This window comes from Falco punctatus (genome assembly GCF_963210335.1).
Source record: "Falco punctatus genome assembly, chromosome: 4".
NCBI lineage: Eukaryota > Metazoa > Chordata > Aves > Falconiformes > Falconidae > Falco > Falco punctatus.
In genome coordinates this window covers 80,977,855-81,000,114 of record NC_137583.1, presented here as the reverse complement: position 1 = coordinate 81,000,114, position 22,260 = coordinate 80,977,855, and the positions used below count along the sequence as shown (strand labels likewise).

At 40.1% G+C, this 22,260-nt stretch overlaps 1 long non-coding RNA gene across 1 annotated transcript in view; it reads right to left on the bottom strand.

The window, feature by feature from the left end:
* Positions 1-1,549: 1,549 nt before the first annotated feature.
* The window catches only part of LOC308062433, a 29,173-nt gene continuing 8,462 nt past the window's right edge, over positions 1,550-22,260 (bottom strand). The window contains exon 2 of the long non-coding RNA XR_013927582.1: positions 1,550-21,837. This is a non-coding gene — a long non-coding RNA (uncharacterized lncRNA). The remainder of the gene's footprint in view (positions 21,838-22,260) is intronic.

Sequence of the window (22,260 nt, the reverse complement as noted above, 5' to 3'; positions counted from 1 at the left end):
CTGTTATTTTCAACTGATTACGTGACAAATACAAAAAGAGAATCTCAGCACCACACACAATAAACCTATGAAACTTGGCAGGTTTCTTTGACGCGTCTGGGAAGCAGCCTGCTGCTATAGTGATTTTGCTCCTCCCTCAAACCGACAGGGCTGGGAAGGAAGGAAGATTTAGAAATACAAACAGAGATCAGGGATCATTTGCAAGGGGATTGAACAAAAATCTTCTCTTTAGGCAGAACAAATGTGATATATTTTTCCCCCCCACCAAAAACAAAGAAAAAGATCAAAGTCCAGCAAAAATGTACTAGTTCTTTTTAAAACAGCAGTGGGAATACTAAATGCAGAATTGCTCTGTATTCACTTCTGAAGGTCTGTTTATAAGGTTAGTTGCAGTGTGACCAGCATTTTCTTTCTTCTAAAATGATTTCCACTGCTGCTACCTCTGGAACAGATCAAGGAGTGAAAGAAGCAAGAGAATGTCAGGTGCCTGCCAGACTTTTACCCCAAACCTCATGTAAACCTTTTGGGCTCATCTCCACAAAAATGACAGTAAAGTGCTCTGAGGAGACTACACCAGCACTAGTGTAGATGCATCGTTAGTGACAGTGAAGGAAAAAGGATCTCTTGTAACACAAAGGCAAGGCAACCATGTTTTAGACCCCCCTTTTTAGTGTGAATCAAAGGGTGATGGCAAGATAGGGAAATCGGAAGAGGACTGAAAGTAGTCAGATCCAGAAATGTTCATTTTTTGTTTCATGTCATTCTTTTTTGATTAATAATCTTTCAGTGCAGTTAAAATTATTATTTGGCTCAAGACACGGTTCAGCAGGTTTGAAAAGCACTTTATGTCATTATCACAAAAAAACCCACCACAAATTTCTTGATATGTAACATCTCATTTGCCCATTAAAACCCTCTTAATTGGAGACAATCATTTAAACATTTGATTTTCTGTAGTGCCTCGTGATAATTATTCTGATGTCAACACTTTAAAGGGGAAGGTCAAAAGTCAGAAGCCAGTCACATGTTATCAAGAATGTCCTCTAGAGACTTAGTCTGCTAATAGTCTTACCCTAATCCTTCCAAGGTATTCCTTAATACTAACAAATCTGCAGTGAACCCTCTGCAGGAAATTCCTGTGCAGAACCATAATGCCTACTCAAGTAGCTATTTATTGCAGAAAAGGCAGAATTAAAAAAAAGAAAAAACATTTTTCTTCTTTCATACAATGAGATTTTAACATCTCTTTATGCAATCTCTATGAGCATCATTCAACTTTAGATTTCAGATTTTTCTTTTAGTCAGCTTCTGAATTATACATTCTCAATACAAAATGAAATAACATTTAGCCTGTGACCTTCAGCCACAGACACTCCTGGAACAGGCAGCATAATATCAGTGTTGCACAGCAAGATTGAAGCACAGTGACTACATCATGTGCATAACTCTCAAGGAAGCTCACGCACACAGAATGAAGCGGTGAACGAATATTCCTCCTCACCCCGACCCCATTTGTGGTTTTGTTTTTTGGTTTTTTTTTTTTTTCCCCCACTCTGGAACATCAAACTTCAAATAAATCCTAGGCAAGGAAAAAACACACCACCAAACCCACACACACCAAAAAACAAACTCAAACATATAACGAATCATCAGACACAATATTTTAACTATCTCTCAATTCTAAGAGAGCAATGCAAAACACTTGAAAGATCTAAAAAGGCCTTCAAGAACTGGTCCAATATAGCTGTGTTTACTCGCTTTAAGAAACCAAGTCTGTGGGGTTATTCAGATATGTAAGACTACAAAACAAAATTATATGCTAGAGAGGAAAAATGTGAGCAAGTAAGAGAGAATTTCATTGTGGGTTATCACTGTAAGAAAATACCTCAATTTAAAGGCAGCCATGAAGAAAGTGTAGAAGTAGGGAAATTTTTTTTTTTTTTTGCTTTTAGTGTAATTAAAGCAAGCCTCATACCTGTGCTGCATATAGATTTCTTTTCTTACTACCCTTAAAACAAGTAGCATATTGTTCAGATTAATTAGACAGGAAAGTCTATATTAACCATCCATCAATCACCTCTGCATCCCAAGACATGGCAGAATTACAGAAGTATGGACTGTTTTCTTCCTTCTCTTACTGCACTGGTGAAATATCACAGGGAGCCCCAAATACTGACGAGCTTAACAGTTCTTTTCTCCCCACCTTCTGCTTTCTTATATACATTTTTAATTAGGCAAAGAGAGCTAATACAAATCAAATTAAATTATGACTATTAAACCGCATCTCTTGGGGAAGATTTTCAGCGTAGTTAGCAGCATTAGGCAAACTTCTCCTTTAGCATTAATGAGAGTTTTGCTCCCAGTTCCTCTGCATTACAATTACAACAACCCCTGCCCCAGCCACCCCCTGCAACTTTCTGCACTTTATGCGAGTTCAGATTGGGCCCGTTAAGCACCGTGAAACACACATATTGCTCGTTTATAACTGCAAACATGGGCAGAGGCCCAGGGAGATTCCAGAAAAGTGTTTTATGATGAAAACAAGGAAGCAGAAGGTGTACAAGAGCTGTTATTGAAGATAATATTGTTTTCTTTGCTGTACAAAAGAACATTTTTCAGTGTTAAACAGGATATATTCTTCTGCAAAACTTCACCATTGCCAGATGAGCAGGACAGCCCAAAATAAAGCACAAATATACAAATAGCATAAGTCCTATTTCTGAGTGGCTCAGGAAGGCATCCTGCCTCTCTGGCAGACCAGACACCACCATGCTGCTATCCAGGGCACTCCCCATCCTCCACCGCTCCTCCAGCATAAATGAGAGCAGAGCTGTGAAATTATTCCCTAGCAATGCTGGTGGTGGTACCGACTAGCTCAGGGACATTAAAGCCCACCAAGAGCCAAGGGCTCACCTGGGATGTCCACAGTACACTAGCATTAAGTGGAAGGAGGTTACTGCAATGCCTGTATTTCTCATCGCAGAACAGTTTCCTGCTGTAGGAAGACTGGGAAGTGGTCAGCCAGGTTTATTTCTTGGTACTACACACAATTCATTATACAAGACAAGCAACTGCCAGAAACGTGGTTTTGTTTATCCTGGCTCCATAAGTGACAAGATCACCAGTGAGTAGTTTTACCAGATGTTGCTTTTACCCTTTTGACTCACTTCTCCGTCTTTGATTTTGGAAGAACCAGAAAATAGGGAAATGAAAAGCTGTCACATGCTCCTCTTTCAAACAATTTATTGGTTTTCAAACACTATATTGAATTTATTTGCATTTCTGACAACATGTTGTACTATACGCTATCTAAAGTTAGCTTACCTTTTAGAATTTAATAAGAGGAATAGCAGAAGCATTTTAGAAAAAAAAATGTTTTATACATATAGACTTGAAAAATACTCATAGAAAGGACATTCTCCATCATCATAGAATTTTCTAGTTAGAATGCATTTCCTGCTACTTTTTGCATCTATCAAAAAGGGTATTAACTTTTTTCACATCTACATTTCCCTATAAGAAAATAGGCCTCCTTTTAAAACAAATAAATACATTTTATTTAAGCTTGTATACTGCATAAACAAAAAGTTCCCAAACACATCCCTCTAAGCAGGCAAGAACTGAAACAAAGCAATAGCTTGGTATAACTTAACTTCACATGCAATGCAGAAATCATTTATGTGAGCAGAGAGAATTGAACCTCAGAAGGAATAAAAAAAATTGTAAGACTTAGAACCTGAATGCACAACCTGAGGCACTAAACTCTGTTTTGCTGGAAACTAAGAGTAAACAAATGAACCTAACACATAGCAGCGTTTACTGGTACCTCTTCATAAAGAATACTTTCCTTCCAAAACCAGCAAGAAACAGAAATGGGCTAGCAAAAAGATTAAATCCCTTTACACACAGTGTTTACGCTGAAAACACAGACAATAAAGAGAATGTCAACTGCAGCAGCTCCAACCTTGTTTGTCACTAGATTAACTAGAGAGCCAACAAGGACAATGACTCAACCATTCATGCCTATTAGGCTTGCTGTGAAAGTCTCCATTCACTCACCAGCTGGCATGGTGGAAAGCTATCTAAAGATGTGAACAAGTGCAAGGGGCAGAGGCAGCCTGAAAGCAAAGCTGCAATTAATTATATATGGAATGTGGCCAGGCACTCCTAGCATTGTAATCAAATGGGACCACACAGAGAAAAGAAAATCCTTTATCACGTAACAGGCACTATAGAAAAACAGGGTTCTTGCAGTAGAAGAGTTTGGTGGTTGTTGGGTTTTTTATTCTTTACAGTACCATTCCTGTTGACAAGCTATATAGGTTTATACCTTGAAATTTAAGTTTACTGCTTCTGTTTTATTTCCAATAAAAGGTTTATATGCCTAACTGTTTATCTGTTCTCTACCACCAAAATCAGCCACTAAGTATTTTTCTTCTTTTCATATATGTTTTTGTCCTCACACTTACAGCAATAATTTTATACTATTCCAGTGCTTGTACCCTAGAGATATTTAAATCTTCTGGATCATCACTCAGCTTGAAGATCACAAGTCTAACCTGGGAAGCTCTTTATGATAGTCTCAACCACACATTAGCACAGTCTACAGAATTCAAGATGCTCTAGGCATGCGTCAGATGAGACCAACCTCAGATAATTTCCCCTTAGTGTAATTCTCCAAGACTGTACAACTTTTCCTTTGGTAAAAGCAGAGTGTAAAAAGCAGGCCTGAAACCAAACCAAACAGAAGTACCTATGGTTAGCCAGAACAATGGAATCCCATTGACACCACCCACACCACAAGAGAAGAGCATTCCCAGAATTTATCTGAGATGTATAGTGCTGAACTTGTATCTACCTATCGTGATCATCATTAAACACTGTTACAGTACTATTTTGAATCTGTAACTAAATTAGGACCCCAGGGTGTATTACCTGGCATAAACACTAACAGTACAATACTGCAGCTGAAAAACTTTGCAATCTAAATCAGAAAAAAAAAAAAAGACAAGACACCCAGAACAGGAAGAAAAAAATCCAAACAAAACAAAAAAGCACCCTACATTTTCAATTTATTTTGCTAAAAATGTAGACACACAGCCAATCCATGGTAGAGAGAAAGCAAAGAAAACTAATCCTAGGCAGGGATTTAATCCATATGCGTCCTCCTTTGTCTTCATTCCTCTGCTCACTATTTCTGTCACTTGCTTATTTTCTTAATATCACAATCATTCCAATGTCTTTATTTCACTATCTAATTCCTACTCAGAGTGTAACACTAAAATCAATGGGAAGCTGATCACTTAAATATAAGTGGTCTACAGTCTCTGTAGAATGGGGTACAAGTTACATGAGGATGTGATACTACTTCAGGCTCATTTTATACAGTGCCAGTATGTCTTGGATTTCAAGGTACTAAAATACTGAACAAAAATCAAATTTTTATCATCAACAAAAAATTGTGAAGGCAAAGTGAGGTACATCAACAGCACAGGTTGTGAAGACACACATCATTTTTATTTCAAATTACACACAACCCACCTTATAATCTTTTAAAAAATTAACATTGCAACTGCCATTACTTATTACAAAGGTGTGTAATGTATTCACTGTGCAAAAAGAAAAAAAAGTGTGATTCAATGCCATACTGGAAAACACCAAAAGGCTGAACAAGACCCAGTTCAGCGCCTGCAGTATAGCTTTTTACTGCCTAGCATACTCTCTGCTGGCAGATATCATTTTAAAGAACCATGTATTTTGACTCTGAGAAGAAAGGGCTGATTCAACGTGCATTCATGGATACATACACTGCTAAAATATGCAGATATCAAAATCCCTACATAACACAACACATAACAGAGCACCACTAAGCATCTATCAGGAACATTGGGGTTATTAGCAGGAAACTACGTTATCTCTGAGGATGTTTTTGGGGGGCTTGGGTGTGGGGTTTTTTTGTTATTTATTTAGGATTTTTGCTTTATTTATCACTGGCTATTCAGGGTTCTCCATAAGGCCATGACATGTCAAAAAAACAGCTTGAAAAGGAGAAAGGGAAGTTGCAGTGACTGGGCATGGCAGCACCAGCACCCATCCAAGTGGAAGAGGAGCCTGGCAGAGGATCCTGTCAATGAGACAGTGCAAATAAGTATGCTCAAATTCCTCTCTACTGTTGGTAACCTCTGTGCAGCTAGGTGGAAATATGACAATCAGCAGTGGGAGTGCAGGGAGGAGCAGAAGAAAGGTACCCCTTGGGAGCAGAGAGCCCCAAGCCACAGCCAGAGCACAGCTGACTCAGTGCTCAGACAACAAGCCACACAGAGAAGGGGAAGGAAGATGACACGCAAAAGGAGCCTTCTGGCAGCAGCCTGAAGTTACATCATCTCCATTATTGTGAAATTTGAACTTCTCCTTAGAGTCAGAGAAATATAAACACCTCCACAGCATGACTGGGCAGCAAAAGCAGGTGCCTCCCATCACATGGGGAAAGAGACTCATGCCCCAAGCACAGCTGAGTGCACTAAAAGGAGCCCCAGTAAACAGAACTTTTGTTTGCTTGGTTTTTGACCTCATGCTGGGTATTACTGGGACAGTCCAGGTTCCCCCAACTGTGCAAAATTCCTCCATTAAAGATAAAAAAGTATTACCATCCTTCACAGACACAAAAATGCTAAGGGCTATATTTTCAACACAATTTCAAAAAAGTAAATAATCACCAAGTGGGATTTGCAAATGCCTAGAGGTACTTAAGACTACTGATGAATATTCAGAAAGGGGAAGCAAGGAGAGAAAATAGCACTATAAATCCTGGATGACTAGTAATTTGAATTGATTGTGGTGGATCTGAAGCACATGGAAGAAGTGCATCTACCAGCTGACCATTGCAATCCTCTTCTTCAGGGAGCAGAAGCAACATTTTGACCATGTAATTATTTAGCTATAAATATATACATAGAAAGACACACACACACACACAGGTCTTTCAGTCCTATTCAGTTAGCCATACCTACAATATAATATGAAAAACACTGAGACCAGTTTTCCAGTGATTTGGGAGTGGGGGAGGAGCCAGAGACCCAAACAAACAGAACACCCACATACAACACAAACATTTCATTTCTAAAAGTTGAAAAATTGTCACATTCAGTTGGACTGACCACTTGAGTTTAAAGCACAGAAACTCCCACATTCTGCTTCGTGATTTAAACTCTCATTGAAAGTCAAACACCAGATACAGATAACGTGGGCAAGTGTAGCCCAATCCAATCGCTTGATTTAGGTGAAGAAGCTAGGAAACCCACAAGCAGCTTAATACAATGCCAGCATGGGACCTGTCTGCTTTGTACCACCCGAATTTATACCATTGACCAAACTGAAAAGAAAGAATGACTGTGCAAGGCAAGTCTGACAGGGATGGGGAGGGTGGTAAGATGCTGGAACCGAACACGAAATCTTGAACAACTTTGAGGTGCTTGAAGACAGTTTGCCTGCTAAAGTCCCACTTATATTGGATTCCAGTTTCTAGAATGATAATGCAAAATTAACCATTATACCCAACAGTCCCATGTTTCACACTGGATGTGGAGCCAAATCCAAAGTGCTGCAGAATCCAGAGCCATCTATACTGCCGAGAGACCTCGTCTACAGTAGAAGGCTTCTCCAGGCAATTCTGTAACATTTTTAATTGCTTCTAATTTACAGTATTAGTTATTTAATAATTTACATTACCCAAAGAAACAGAACACACAAAATCTGTAAAGGGTGGGTAGATGACAACACACCAAAAACACAGAAACAGACTGTTCTGCTTTGATAATACACTTTGAAGTATTCTGTCAGCCCTACTGTTGACAGTAATCCTTCCTCTAGTTTTCATTAAAATGGCTTTCTTTGTAATCAGAGAAAGAAAAGTCCATCAGCACTTTGCAACAACCCCGTTTTCACAGGATTTGCTTTTCTCATGCCCCACAGAAGTTACCTGGGGAGCACAGTTATGAATACCTCGGGATGCAAAGTGCCTGGCTCCCATGGAGGACTGTCCTCCCACTCGAGCAGCAGCTTCTCATCTGCACACTGCTTCAGTGGTGACTTACTGGCATTTATGAGGCCAGCACAACCAACCCTAAATAATGTGTTTATAATATCTAAAGAAGAAGAAAAGAAGTGCTAATGAGAAATCGGCTCATTGTAATCTCTGTTTTTCCATATATTCGGTTACTTGTAATTTGCTTACGTCTTTGGACTGACACCACTCATGCCAGCTGCTAGCTGAATAGGAGCTTTCCAGCAACGCCTAGACTGTCTTCATCAGCGCTTAGTACAAATTCATTCAGCAAGGACTTGCAGACTGTTGTTAGGCAAGCCCAGTCTTTCAAGTTCTGCTGCCATAGTCCAAGACGTTTGCTTCAGCAGACTTTACCCTGCTTTTGTTAGTTTGGCATAGGAGAACCTGTTTCTATTACCCTGAGTTGGTGGGTTTGTTGTTGGTTTCTTTTGTTGTTGTTGTGTCCCATCACTGAGGTTTCCAAACATACTTCCACATTTCCCCTCACTCCTTGTAATGCAAATGAACACACACTACATCATTTGTTTTTGACTTTTCTTGCATAAAACAAACTAATAATACATCCATATCAACTAGATGATTGAACACCAAGGAAGAGAGAGACCTAGCCTGACCTTTGATTTTTCTACATCAAGAGACTGATGAGATGACATTGTAGTAAGTGGGTAAAAATGGCACATAATCTCATAACCACATAACAGTAGCTGAAGCTGGAAGATAACAGTTTTTAAAGTTGAAGCTAAATTATTGTTGGGTTTCAAAACAAACATATCTGTCCTCCAGCATGCTTGGGAAAGGGCAAGCAAAGCTAGAGCCAGGTTTTAGATGCAAAACACTGATATTGAAGTAGCAGCTGTGTTCTCTGTGGTTTTAACAATTGAAAGGAAAGTGTCTTTTTTTAAAAAAAGAAAGTTCTCAACAGCAATAGCAAATCCTTCTTCTACTTGTTCTCCTTCTAAGATCTGATCCCTTACCCCTGTCTATAAGCATGGTCCTCTGGCATTAAGCTTTTGTCTACAACTTACCACCTTCTTAGACTATTCATCATAGTGACTATAAGCTAACCACAGGGTATACACTATGCATTTCCCTTTCAAGTGCTGCTCTTGAGAAGAGTGTGTCCTCACCACAGTTCCAAAGCATTACCAAGACAAAACAGTCCTTCAGGACATGGCCACAACCTGCTGCTGTGCTATACACCTCCACATGGCACCAGGGGTTTGCAAAGGAAACATATAAGAGGTGCTGAGAGACTATTACCATCAATATCTAGAAAGATAAAGTAACAAACCTTGCTACTGCAATTTAAAAGAGCAGGACAAGGTCATCTAATCCTGTCTCTCATTGTCAGAAAAACACACCATATAGACAGAACAACTGTTATCTTAAAATAAGTTAGGGTTAACCACTGTACTCCAATGTATTTGTTACAGGAATCTACTGGAGGAATACTACAGGGTAACTTCTAGCTCGACTACCAGTTCACAATCAATCCTTAAATTAATCCTTAAATGTCTTCTTGCTAGCATTTTATTGCAAATCCTATCACATCTGGAGTTTGTTGGGGTGTGAAAATCTATTTTCAGGATATCTGTAAAAACATTTCAGCCGTAGTTTAGCTTTGAATTAAAAAGAATTATTTTTAGCTTTATTACGTTATGATTGCAAAGAGAAATTTGAGCACACTTCGGTATTTTCCAAGTCAGGTAAACAGAAAGAGAACACAGATATTGTTTCAGCACACATTTTCAAAGAGGGTCTGCATAAATTGATATTTTCTTGATAAGGAGGATAATGCTTTAAACATTTCTGCAACTTACTGTCATTTCAGAGGACAGAAAAATCAGTAGAAGTAAGACAGAACTGAAGAAATTCTAGAAGACAACAAACACCAACTAGTTCTCTGGAGAAAAAGGGAAACAGAAAGATCATTGTTAAATAACAACTTTTACTGGCAAAGGTAGATTTTCCAGAAGAACAAAAGCATTCCAAGAGTTCCACAGTCTTTAAAAAAAAAAAAAACACAGACAAAAAAGCACCAAAACACAGGGGTTTTTTTAATTGAACTTCCAGAGTGCACAGCCTGCTTGTTAACAGTATTCTCTCTCTTTAGTTCAAAGTACACCAAATAAATACATTAATCAACAATAAAGCCTTCTACAAGCAAAGACTGAGAACAGGTTTCAACAAGAGTCTTTAGGTATTTAAGTCTCCATATATATTAACGTTGCATCCAAAAGCTCTGTATAGATGTTTTCAATGCTAAGTCTAATGCCTCATTAACATTTTCTTTCAAATCACCTAATTTAATAATTTTTCCGCATTTGATTTACTGCCTGTCAGATATAATTGCACTTCTAAAAGGCCAAAAAAAAAAAAGCAACATCTTGTCAATGTAGGAGATACGTACACACTGAATGAAGTTCTTTACAAAAACATAAATAGCAACAGATTATGTCTATGTGAAAATTAAAGCTACACTGGTATATTCATTTTTGCAATTCATTCAATTTTTGTTCTGGCAAAAGATTGAGTTAAAAGAGCATTTTAGTTAACTGTAGGACAGCTTCAACGTGTATAGTACATAGCAATGCAAGCTTCTATGCATTTCTTAAGCTGCTGTCCTCTCTTGAAGAGACTACTCTGGAAATCAGTTTTCCATATTTCTCATTTAGTGCATGAGCTGATTTTAAAAATATAACTTACACATTTTTCTATTCACATCATAGTTTCAAATTCCTTTATTTCATCAACAAAAGGTAAGAGCAGTGAAAGCATTAGCTTCCTGGTTGCTACTTAGCAATATCAGACAGCTGTGCCACCAACCCTTCACTGTTATAGTTCCATGCTAGATGGAGTATGCTAGTGTGCTGGTTTCTTTAAAGGTCACTACTCCTTCTCTGCCAGAGACAAACTATGCTTGCAGAACTCAAGCTTCACTATGTAACCAAAACTCAAGAAACCTTAAGATTATTATTATCTCCTATGATTGTTAAGCTCAGCAAATTTATCACAGCATGTAAAATCATGAAAGAAACAAGAGACTCTTCCTTCAAGCACAAAGGAAGGTCATGCTTTCTCCCAGAGGAAATCTTGTAGTGCCCAGTCTCCCAGGTTTCTCTCAACAGCAGACCCACCTCTTCTGGGAGAAAGCTCGGAGTCCTAGGAGGATCTTCGCACACATTAGGTCTTTCCAGGAAAGGAAATCAGTTATTTGCCAGAGAAATGCAAAGCCTGAAGAGTTCTGACTGGGATTCATTTTATTCAGCAATTTGGATAGGTTGTGACAATTTATGTCATGAAAAGCATCTACATATTTATACCATATTTGCAAAAATATACATCTAGTCTTGGACTGTAAAATGGATGTACCGCTTCTAGCGCACAACCTGAAGATTGAAAACCCTCAGCAGAAAAGATTCCAGGTACTACCTACACAGAAAGTCACAGCCCACAAAAGACTCAGCACTCCATTTAGTTCCTTTGGACCACAACCAGCCCATGACAAGCAGCACTCTTCAGATGTTGGCATTGGCACTGTTGAACATCTTTGTTGGTGACGTGGACAGTGGGATTGAGTGCACCCTCAGGAATTTTGCTGATGACACCAAGTTGTGCTGTGTGATTGACACACTGGAGGGAAGGGATGCCATCCAGAGGGACCTGGACAGGCTTGAGAGGTGGGCCCATGTAAACCTCATGAGGTTCAGCAAGGGCAAGTGCAAGGTCCCACACCTGGGTCAGGGCAATCCCAAGCACAAATACAGGCTGGGCAGAGAATGGATTGAGAGCAGCCCTGAGGAGAAAGACTTGAGGGTGCTGGAGATGAGAAGCTCAACACAGCCCAACAATGTGCACTTGCAGCCCAGAAAGCCAACAGAATCCTCGGCTGCATCAGAAGAAGCGTGGCCAGCAGGTTGAGTGAGGTGATTCTGCCCCTCTGCTCTGCTCTGGCGAGACCCCACCTAGAGCACTGCATTCAGATCTGAGGCCCCCAACATAAGAAGGACATGGACCTGTTGGAACAAGTTCACAGGGGAGGGCCAGGAAGATGCTGGGAGGGCTGAAGCACCTCTCCTGTGCAGACAGGCTGAGAGAGTTGGGGTTGTTCAGCCTGGAGAAGAGAAGGCTCCAGGGAGACCTTCTAGCAGCCTTCCAGTACCTAAAGGGGGCCTACAAGAAAGCTGGGGAGGGACTTTTTACAGGGGCATGTGGTGAAAGGACAAGGGGTAATGGCTTTGCACTGAAAGAGGGTAGATTTAGATTAGATATTAGGAAGAAATTCTTTACTTTAAGGGTGGTGAAGAACTGGAACAGGTTGCCCATAGAAGGTGTGGGTGCCCCATCCCTGGACGTGTCCAAGGCCAGGCTGGATGGGGCTTTAAGCAATCTGGTGTAGCGGAAGGTGTCCTTGTTCATGGCAGGGGGGTTGAAACTAGATGGCTTTAAGGTCGCTTCCAACCCAAACCATTCTATGATTCTACGTTAATTGGAACGGTAAGGTTTTTTCTCCTGTATTTTTTGATGACAGAAACCCTTCCCCACCCCCCACCCCCGAAAATACACAACTATCCATTACTTTTTACTGTAATTTTTTTTAAGTTAGGAAAAGAAGATTCTCAAAGCAGCAGAGCATGAAGATCTTTCATGCTTTCCAATTGTCTTTTCATACTGTCTAGGCATTGTCTTATGGACTGATACTACATGCTAGAGTAGTAGAATATCCATGAAACAGAAAAATGCTTCTTTTATTTGTTCTTTTTCAATATCCTCATTTAACAGGACACACAATACTAGGGTACATTTCCAGTATTTTTAGAACAATATTGCCTTCTTTAAAAGAAGACCAGAAGAAAAATGATCTGCTGGCTGTTAGAGATAATAAGTAATGAATGCTAAAACCTGATAATCTCTTGGACTGATTTCCTGCACCCCTTTTACCACAGAAAGGGTAACTTAGGAACTATGTTCTTGTGTACAAAATTATAACTAATACATCTGCTCTCCCATTGTTTTTCTCCACAGATCTCAATCCTCAGAAAAATTTCAATAAGGACACTCCAAGGATGAGTCGTGGTTCTTGGAATATGTTGTTAGTTCATTCTAGTTTTTAATCAGCTACTTCTAGGAATAACCAACAGTTCTACACTGCTCTGTTCCCTGTTGGCTGAATAATAGCGTCTAAACATACAAACAAAACCCACATCTGAATTTGAGACACCAAATTTATTGTTCTGACCACAGTGAAAGGGATGCTAATAGTCACAAGCTAACACCCAGTGTGTCTTCCTGTCCTAAGTAAAAGACAACACATGAAGCCTGGCGGGCATCCAATTCTTTAAATTAAAAAGAAGGAGGAAAGAAAAAAAAAAAAAAAAAAAACAAAAACCACCAGACAGACTGTGGAACTAAGCAGCAGGAAACAGAGGGGAATGAATCTTGAAAAGTTGTAATGGTCTTTAACGACATTCTTTACTGCAATCTGTTTGCCATTTCTGATGTGAATAGGAAAAAAAAAAAAGGGACTAACATTGCTGCAGAAAACTTAAGGTTTGACATCTAACTGCAGCATAGTACAGCTTTAAAACAGTTTTCCCAGGAAGGATGTGGAAATTGTATCGACAAACAATAACCATACTTCTGTGAAGACTTAACAGGACTATAACTTTCACAGCTTGTTACTTTCTCTGAATTCAATGAGAGTATTTGCATGTGAAAGTTTAAGTATCCCGAAGTCAATAGTCTCTGTTCTCCCAAGCCATGTCCAGAGCAGGAAAACCACAATCAGCAGTCCAAATTATTTAAAACACATGCACCTGCCCCAAACTGTTACCATTTACTTACATTAATATGTTGCAATTTAACAAAAGAGGAGAGTTACATCATCAACTTTATTATTAATTTAATAATTTCCAATTATTTTATTTTTCAGAAGTCCTACTTTCAGAAGAGCAGAACAGCTGGCCTCATGCCCCAGTGATAATGGCAAAACATCCACAGAAAACCCACTCAAAAATACAGCAGTAATTGTGTCAGAAGCAGAATATTAATTTGCAATAAAATTGTGAGGGTTTTAGTGCTGAAGCCAAAGACATCAGTTACACTTATAAGGACACTTTCAGAGCTTAAGCTGACATGTATAAGCAATTTATCAAACAACTCTCAAGTCACAGGAGCAAAATGCTCTCTACAACCAGTGTAAGAACTCCTTAGAAAAATCAATTTGGTTCCTAATAAGGTAGAAAATCTCCACAGTTATTTTAAGATGGAGAGGTGAACTGGGAGAAGAAGAGGAAAAAGCCTACCCCAAATTATTTCAGTAAATAGGTCCAGTAAAAATTGTGTCTTGAAAAAATTGCCTGGAAGTCTCAGCAGAAAAGAGGGCGTTAGAAGGAAACAGTCAACATTCAGGATCTTAGAAAACTTATTATCAGAAGGTATAGTGATAGCAGGCTTGCTAAGTTTGCTTTTCTCCTCCCACGAGTTCTGTAGTTGTACAGGCTCCTCCATAAGGAGATAAACAGTAAATGTGTCTTGAAAGCTTAAAATGGGTTATTTTTCCCCTTCTCTTCATCTTTGCATCATATGATCATTTGCATACAGACAACCTAGTTCTGGAGCATCCCGTCACCATATTTCAAACAATATCAAGGCTATATTTATGTAAACAGTTTGAAAAATAAGCCTTTTTGACTTTCACCACTCAACTGGAGGATGACCAGAAGCACATCGCACTGACTAAAATTTCCAAGTGCTCATTAACGCTATAATGAAAAAATACAATTGCTACTGCTCCTAACTTCTTACGCTATTTATTGGGTTGCACTGTGCAATGCCTAGAGATTTTGATAAGGGCAGTATATAAAACTATTAGCTCCTCTGCTCCATGTTGAGTTATTATCCTGCTGGGATAGCACTACATATTTTCCCCATATAAAAATATATCTGTAAAAATAAATCTGTATTTATCATATAACCACAAGTAAATGCTTCAGCACAAGGAGAGTATTAGTTATGTTGTATGTTAATGAATCTGAATATGTTTTTCCAAACAGTATTTCCTACAACTATTTTTCATGGTTTTTTCCATACTCATTACTCGAATGCCATTTTGCCTAACATAATGCCAAGCCACTCCAGTTGCCAGCAACAGCTGCACTCGCAGCGCCATCCTCCAAGCAAAACCAGCTTTACAAACGCCGCAGTGCTGCTCTCTCGTTGCTATCTGTGGTAGAATAGTTATGAAAGATTGCAGGTGAAACCACACTTTCTGCAGAAAGAAAAGCTCCAAACCCCTGACAGTGTTAAGCATGACACTGTCTGATGTTACCCATCTGAAACCTGCATCTTCCACCCTACAGTAGCTGTGTTACCAACTGAGCCTTCGGAGAAGGTTGCTGCTGCAGCCGTACTTCAGCATAGTTGTCAGGTACTGTTATCTAATGACCAAGACCTAATAACACAACAAACAACGTGAAGAATTATCTTCATTAGCCAGTTGTGATTGCCAGCAGAGACACACGTTAAGGAAGCATGGTTAATGCAGATGACGCTCCAGGAGAGCAGACACTATGGACCCTTTGCTAACGCAATGAGTTGCAGTCAATACCACCCAGTAAAGTGCTCAAGGCATCTGCACTTCAGGAAGCTGGGAGCAGTTTCATAGCTTTTCTGTGATTTAGTGCTCTGTACCAGCGTGCCAATCTGAGCGGTTCTCTGTGTAAGAGCCTTCATCTGCCCTTTCCTTCTGTGTGCAGGTCATTTCCTCGCAGGCAGGCAGGATTATTTAGCTATTATGTGTGGCAAAATGATTGAAAGCCCAAGAGACCTACTTTTAGCAGGTCAGCCCCAGTGTTGCAAGGGGTGCCCATAGGGATTCACATGCAAATAGCTTTAGAAATGACTGATAGGGATGGAGAGGGGGAAGGGAGGAATTGCTGTTGACATGGCAAGGTCCCACATATGCATGAGAAAGACAGCACAAGTATTAACACACGTTTAGACCTCAGCATTATTCATACCCATCACCTCTCGCTGTCGTAGGAAAGCAAACCGCAATCAGTGATTCAGCAACACTGGCCCTCTAGCACAGGCTCTCCTGCTGAACGCAAATGCAAACAAACAATGAGTAATTTCAGTTCAGCTTTGTGCTTATCCTCCTTGGGAGAGAAACTGGCTGTTCCACTCACACAGCATAAATGAAATATTTTCTTCAGTTCAACACTTAGGAGTGCAACCAAAACTCTTAAATTATCCTGCTCTCGCTACAGCTGCCGTTCACAGCTACAGTGACACAAGGATGAACAAGCACATGATACTGTTTTGGAGAGACAGCCACTTAAAGAACATCATTTCAGTCAATTTTCTTTACTTACAGCAGACATACCTTGAAATCCTTTCAGGTCTATCATTCACAAATGTTAAAACTTTAGGATAAACCTTGACCACAGATATGGTGGGGGATTTCCCACCCTTTTGGCTGATTTAATAAATACCTGTGGCGGGAAAAATCAAACACATTTGCTGCCAAATGCCTACAAGGAGCAGAGGGCATTGGATCAGAAGGAGGTGCAAAGGAGGCAAAAGGCAAGGACTGGTGAGGGATCCTAAACTAGAGATAACATTTATGCTTTTTTCCACAGCAGTATTTGATTAAATAATCCACACAAGTAACATGATGCATTATCAGTCATTTGAAGTCTTTAGAAAGAGACAACTAGTGTTAAGTACAACGTGCCTGCCAGATTTCAGCCAGAAGAGACGGCTATAGGAAATACGGGGTGACATTTTCTAGATGATCATAATGGTCTGACTAGCATTCACGCTTCTGAACCTCTCCTGCATCCCATGGGAAAGTCTAGTCTTTATGCAGGAGTCACAAAGCTGCTAAGGAAGATAGTTTTCCTTTGGCATTTTGCAGCCTTTGCCTCCTTGATTGAGCAGCTGTTAGTGTTAAACCAGAGGGACAGTACAGTAAAATTCAGCTTTGGGAGGCATGCAGGAAAACAAAGTGAGAAGTATGCAAGAGGGCTCTGGGAAGGACAGAGTGAAATTAATTAGCATTTGGATATCCAGAAGGGAAGCTGTAAGTATTACACTAAGCGTGTATCTTCAGTTTACCACACTAACAAAACTTCATCAAAACCCTGTGATCTGTTAGACCCCATTTCTATTGCAACAGTTTCAAAATGGAAATTTAGAAAAGAACAACGGGGGATAGGGGGACAAACACACAACAAGATGACAGGGACAACACAACGCAACAATTGCCATATTTGATTAGGAATAAAAACAACAAATCATGCCAGAGAGATATGATACCATTTTTCAAACTAAAAGAAGGCAAGAAGCAATTATTTTCCCATGGCTGCTAGAAAAAAAGAAAACAAGAACTTTAGCTTAATTTGCAACAACTAGCACAGCTTAAATAGCAGAGAAAATGCTGAAAGCACTGAGAAAGAGATGAAACACAAAGTTAGACTAGCTAGGGAGACTGGAAAATCCTCCCCGGAGGTTTTCAAGAGCAGACACTAGCAGAACATGGGTTAGGGAGGGCCAAGTACACTCGACCTCACATCAGCACAGAGGCACAGATAACTGGCTCCTGGGACTCCCTCCAGCCCACAGCTCCAGACTTTGTATAAGGACAGAGAATAGAAACAGTCTTATCTGAAGAACAAAGCAAGTTTCGGTTCTTCCTTTTTCTTCAAGGGAACACATATATGCCTGTCTCTGCAACCAAGATATCTCATAAAGCAGTCACCAAACTACACGCCTATTTCCAATGTTGTTGCTGAAGAAGGGAATGGAAATTTCTGCTATGATTTGAAGTCATTGTTCACCAGAAACTCCTGCTCAATTACAAAAAAGCTTCAGTGCACACTCATACTGTAAACTTCAATTCTTTTTCACAAACAATGCAGAGAAACCCTGGGAAGGCATCAAGTAATTTGTCTTCAGTAAGGTTTAGCTCATGTACAAGGTCTGGTGAAGAGGAAAAAAAAAAAAAAAAGAAAAAAGTCAGTTTCAGACTTCCTTCATTGTATAGTAGGGTTGGCCCAAGAGATACTGCAGCTGCCCCAGAACTGGTGTTTGTTCTCTGAGGAGATAAAGATGAGAGTTAAACAGGGAAGGGGGACACTGACAACAACAACAAAAAATTAAGTTAATTTAACCTCTTTAATGAAGTTAATCACATGCCTGCTATATATTAAAAAAAAAAAAATCCAACCAAACTCTTTATCCTGCAAATAGCAAGGAAGGAGAAACAGAAATAGTTTACATTACCCTGACCAGCTGGATTGGGGAGGGAACCGTTCAGGCCCATAGTGAAGAAAACCAGACTTTATACTGAGGCCACTACTTGTAAGCAGAACAAGGTATCAAAGTCAGTCCCCTTCTGTCTTTTACAGACTTCATTTTGAAGTAACACACCCCCTTTGGCTTACCTAGAGAGGTATCCTGTGGACACCTGTTACTATTTGCATAGCATTTCCAATTGCTACTGCATTCCCAAAATTTCTATCAACCAAACCAGACTTTTCAAGTTATCCTTCCCCAAAAGGACTTAATATCAAACACATCTAAAGTTCTTCAGCAAAGCTTTCACATTCTTTTTTTTCCTTGTATCAGGGTCACCAAAAACATTTGCTTTCCTTTCTCTGGTTGCTGTTGCAAGCGGAGTTCCCAGAGCTTTGCTGAAGAATTAGGCAAGCATTGCCTGTTGGTTTCATGCCTTTTCTTACCATTTTTCTTCTGCCTTCACCTCCTGCCCTGCCACACACAGCTGACATGCATCTCTCTTGTAATTTCAGCTCCAGACCACCTCACTTGCCCACGTAAGTCAGCCCTTCCAAAAAGGTCCCTCACCTTCCATGTACTGCTACAGCTTCAGTCCAACCTCATGCCTTTCCCATCACTGGCACAAAGCACAACAAACCTGTGCAAGTCCAAAAATCACAATAGTCTGCTTGTGCCTACACCTCTATATTAAGTATGCACTTTATATATATTACATATGCAAACTTCTATAATTTAACTTGTTTTCCTTGGTTTCTAGTAATTTAAGAAGTCCTAGAGTAATATTTTTTAGGATTCCCTCTGCAATAAGACAGTTTTTTAATAAAATGAAAACAACCGAACAAACCAAAAACCCAAACCACACCACATACAGAAACCTACCCACCTCCAAGATTTCTAGCTTCTGATCTTTGTGCTTTAAGAACTTTATGAACACACTCCAATGTTAGTAGCTTATTTAGGTCACCTAAATCACTATATCACTAAAACATTTGTATTTACAGGAAAACAGCTTCTGTATGAAAATGGGCTTCTACACTGATGTGAAAACGGCCCTGCTAGGCAGAAGGTACACTCTGTGATTTGTTTTCAGTGTGGGAAGCACTAGGGAAGTCATTGCTCTGAGAATGAGAGCTCTGCTCTGACCCAAATGGCATCAGCTGTTCCAGCCTTAAAAAGTGGAAAGGTCAATGACCTGTTAGGAAAAGTGCTAGAACAAATGCCATGAATAACTGATTGATCAAGAAATTTACAGCAGGGGAATGAAGAATGCTGAATATACACTCAAAATCTCCTGTTTCCATGCAAAGGAAGACCGCACTCTCTTAATCAAGAGCTCCCTTTAACAAAGGCAAGATATAGGATGAAGCACTTCCACCTCTCACAAGTACCCCCAAAATCTTTGTAGTTCAATTAAATGGGGGCAGGGGGATTAAAAGCTACTCATTAGAAATTAAAAAATTATTTTATTTCTGCACACCTCTCTAGCCCATCTCTGTTATCAGTACTTGGTATGTATAAGGTTTTTATTTTTAACCATAAGCCTCAGGGGGCGAGCAATGCTTTCGGAGTGATGGGCAAATGGCATCCCATTCCTAAGGGAGTGGCCACGTCTCCTAAACAGGGTTCTGGATCATTCATTACCCAGCCCTATAATTAATAGGGAAAAGAGGTGAAAGACTGTCTCTTCTACGCAAGCCAGTCGAGGAACCGGTAACTTACGACTCCTGCATTCAGCAAGGGTTTCTGTTGACAGGCATTAACCAGGTCCTCCTTGGCACGCAGGCATGACTGCAAGGATCGTGCCTCAACTCGAACAGAGGTTTGCCAACAGTAAGCTGGCAACTCAGGATTAATTTATTTACAACTACACCTCTCTGGAAGCAAATAAAAGACAACTGCTTCAGTGAACACTGCTTCAATTGAGATCAGTAGACCCTTGTTATGCAGAGAGGCTTGCAAAGCCACACAGCAAAAATAAAAGCACGCACATTCCTTTACTGTGCCAGCAGTTATTACAAATAAGTGTCACACACACACCCCTGAATAACAGTTGGTCTTCTGAGTCTGAACTGCTGCCAATTACTACATTCTGAATTAAATCGGCAGCTTCACCTATTTGCTATACAAACTACACTCAGTTTCACACATAAGACTTATGCGAGACCTGGGCTCCACAGCCCCTCATGCTTCACACTTCTAGCAGCGATCCAAATGCTTGAATGAGCTGGTATGGCCAAAATATCACTCCTGATCATTTCAAAAGTGCTTTTTGAACGGAGGTGTCAAGGGCAAGGCTTAAACCCCGCTTTTCTGAAATCTTGTGTTTCTGGCATGGGGCATGGCATGTGGGCTTCTGCTTTGGTCCCAGCCATGGTGCTGCCAGGAGGCTGGTGCAGGAGGCAGCCAGCACGCCCTGCTGCACTGGATGCAGAGCTGTTTACACCTAGTACACCAGGTCTGGTGATTTTGCAGCAAGTGGAGGAACATGCAGTATTTTCCCTTAGGCCTCAGCTCCTACATATGGCAGGGAAGAAAAAATACCACCAAACCTCTGACACTGTATTTCGGGTTTACTGCCCAGCGTTTAGGTTAGGGAGGTGCACTAAAACAATGCAAAGCTCTCAGGTTTCAAACAGTACAACTGCAAGACAAAAGCCAAGCCTTGCGCTAATTACACGTTCACCTGACTCCGGAAGCTGGAACTTTAAGGACAAAATCCAAACAACCCGTGACTCAGCAGCACAAGCATCTGCCTCCTGCGCAGCGCTGCACTGCCCGGCATCAGCTGGGCTTCGTCCGCACCCTGCGCTTCCTGCCCCTTCCAGTAAACACCCACAGTCCGCTCCTGCGCCCTTAGGGGAAAGCTTAACCTTAGCCAATGACACAAAACCAAAAAGGCACATCTTGTTTGCTAGGCCAAGTGTTTGCCCGGTGCTAAGCTGTTCGTTTCTGTGGGCTTTACAGTCTCTCATTCTTAAACTCGGAAAGTGTTATTTCTGTTAGCAGAGAACAGCATCTAGCAGCAACAATAACACCTCATGCAGGGGACAAGTAGCTCTTCTGACAGGCCAGCTAACATGAAAACAAGTAATAAATTAGCTGCAAAATGGAGTCCCTCTGGATGCAGTGCCTGAGAACATTTGCTTTGTAATTTATTTTGCTAATATATACAGAATTATTTAACCTTCAAGTCTAAGAAGTGAGGTTATTTGTTTGCAACAGACTTCTCATTACACCTGTCTTGATTTTTTACAATGCAAAGATCCTGAGGTCTTAATTCATTAATTCTTGCTCATGTATCTCATGTCAGCAATCTGGAAAGCATGGTCAGGTACAGAGTCCATGGATCCCATATGAATGCAAAGAATAGCAGAAATCACAGGCAGCTCAGATTGCACATTTTCATGAAATCCCCAACTCAGTCTTTTCTTCAGTCACAGCTCCTCTGTATTCTCCCTTGGGGTTTTGAGCTGCAGAGCAGAAAGGAGGGGGATTGAAAAAAAAAAAAAAATTCTCCAAGCTACCATCCCAGCACCTTAATAAAAAGGAATAAACCAATATAAAGAAAATAGAAAGTAAACACAATTCAATGAAGTTTGCAAAAACTTTTCAGTTTGAACCTCAGGGGCTTGTTTGTTTGCATTCATATTTTATAAATAGTTGGCAAAGTAAGTTTGCCGGTGGGGACATTCAGAGTAAATTAAAAGCAAACATTGAAGATCTTTCACAAGAAAGAAATTTTGATGCAGTAAAACTAGTATATATAGTATTTCTTATAGTTACCTAATCCAAAACTGAAGTCACAGGCTACATGAACAGTCCTGATGAAAAGGACAATGAAAGAAAGCAAAGCATTTTTTCAGCAATATTATCTGTCTAACACTGAACACTTT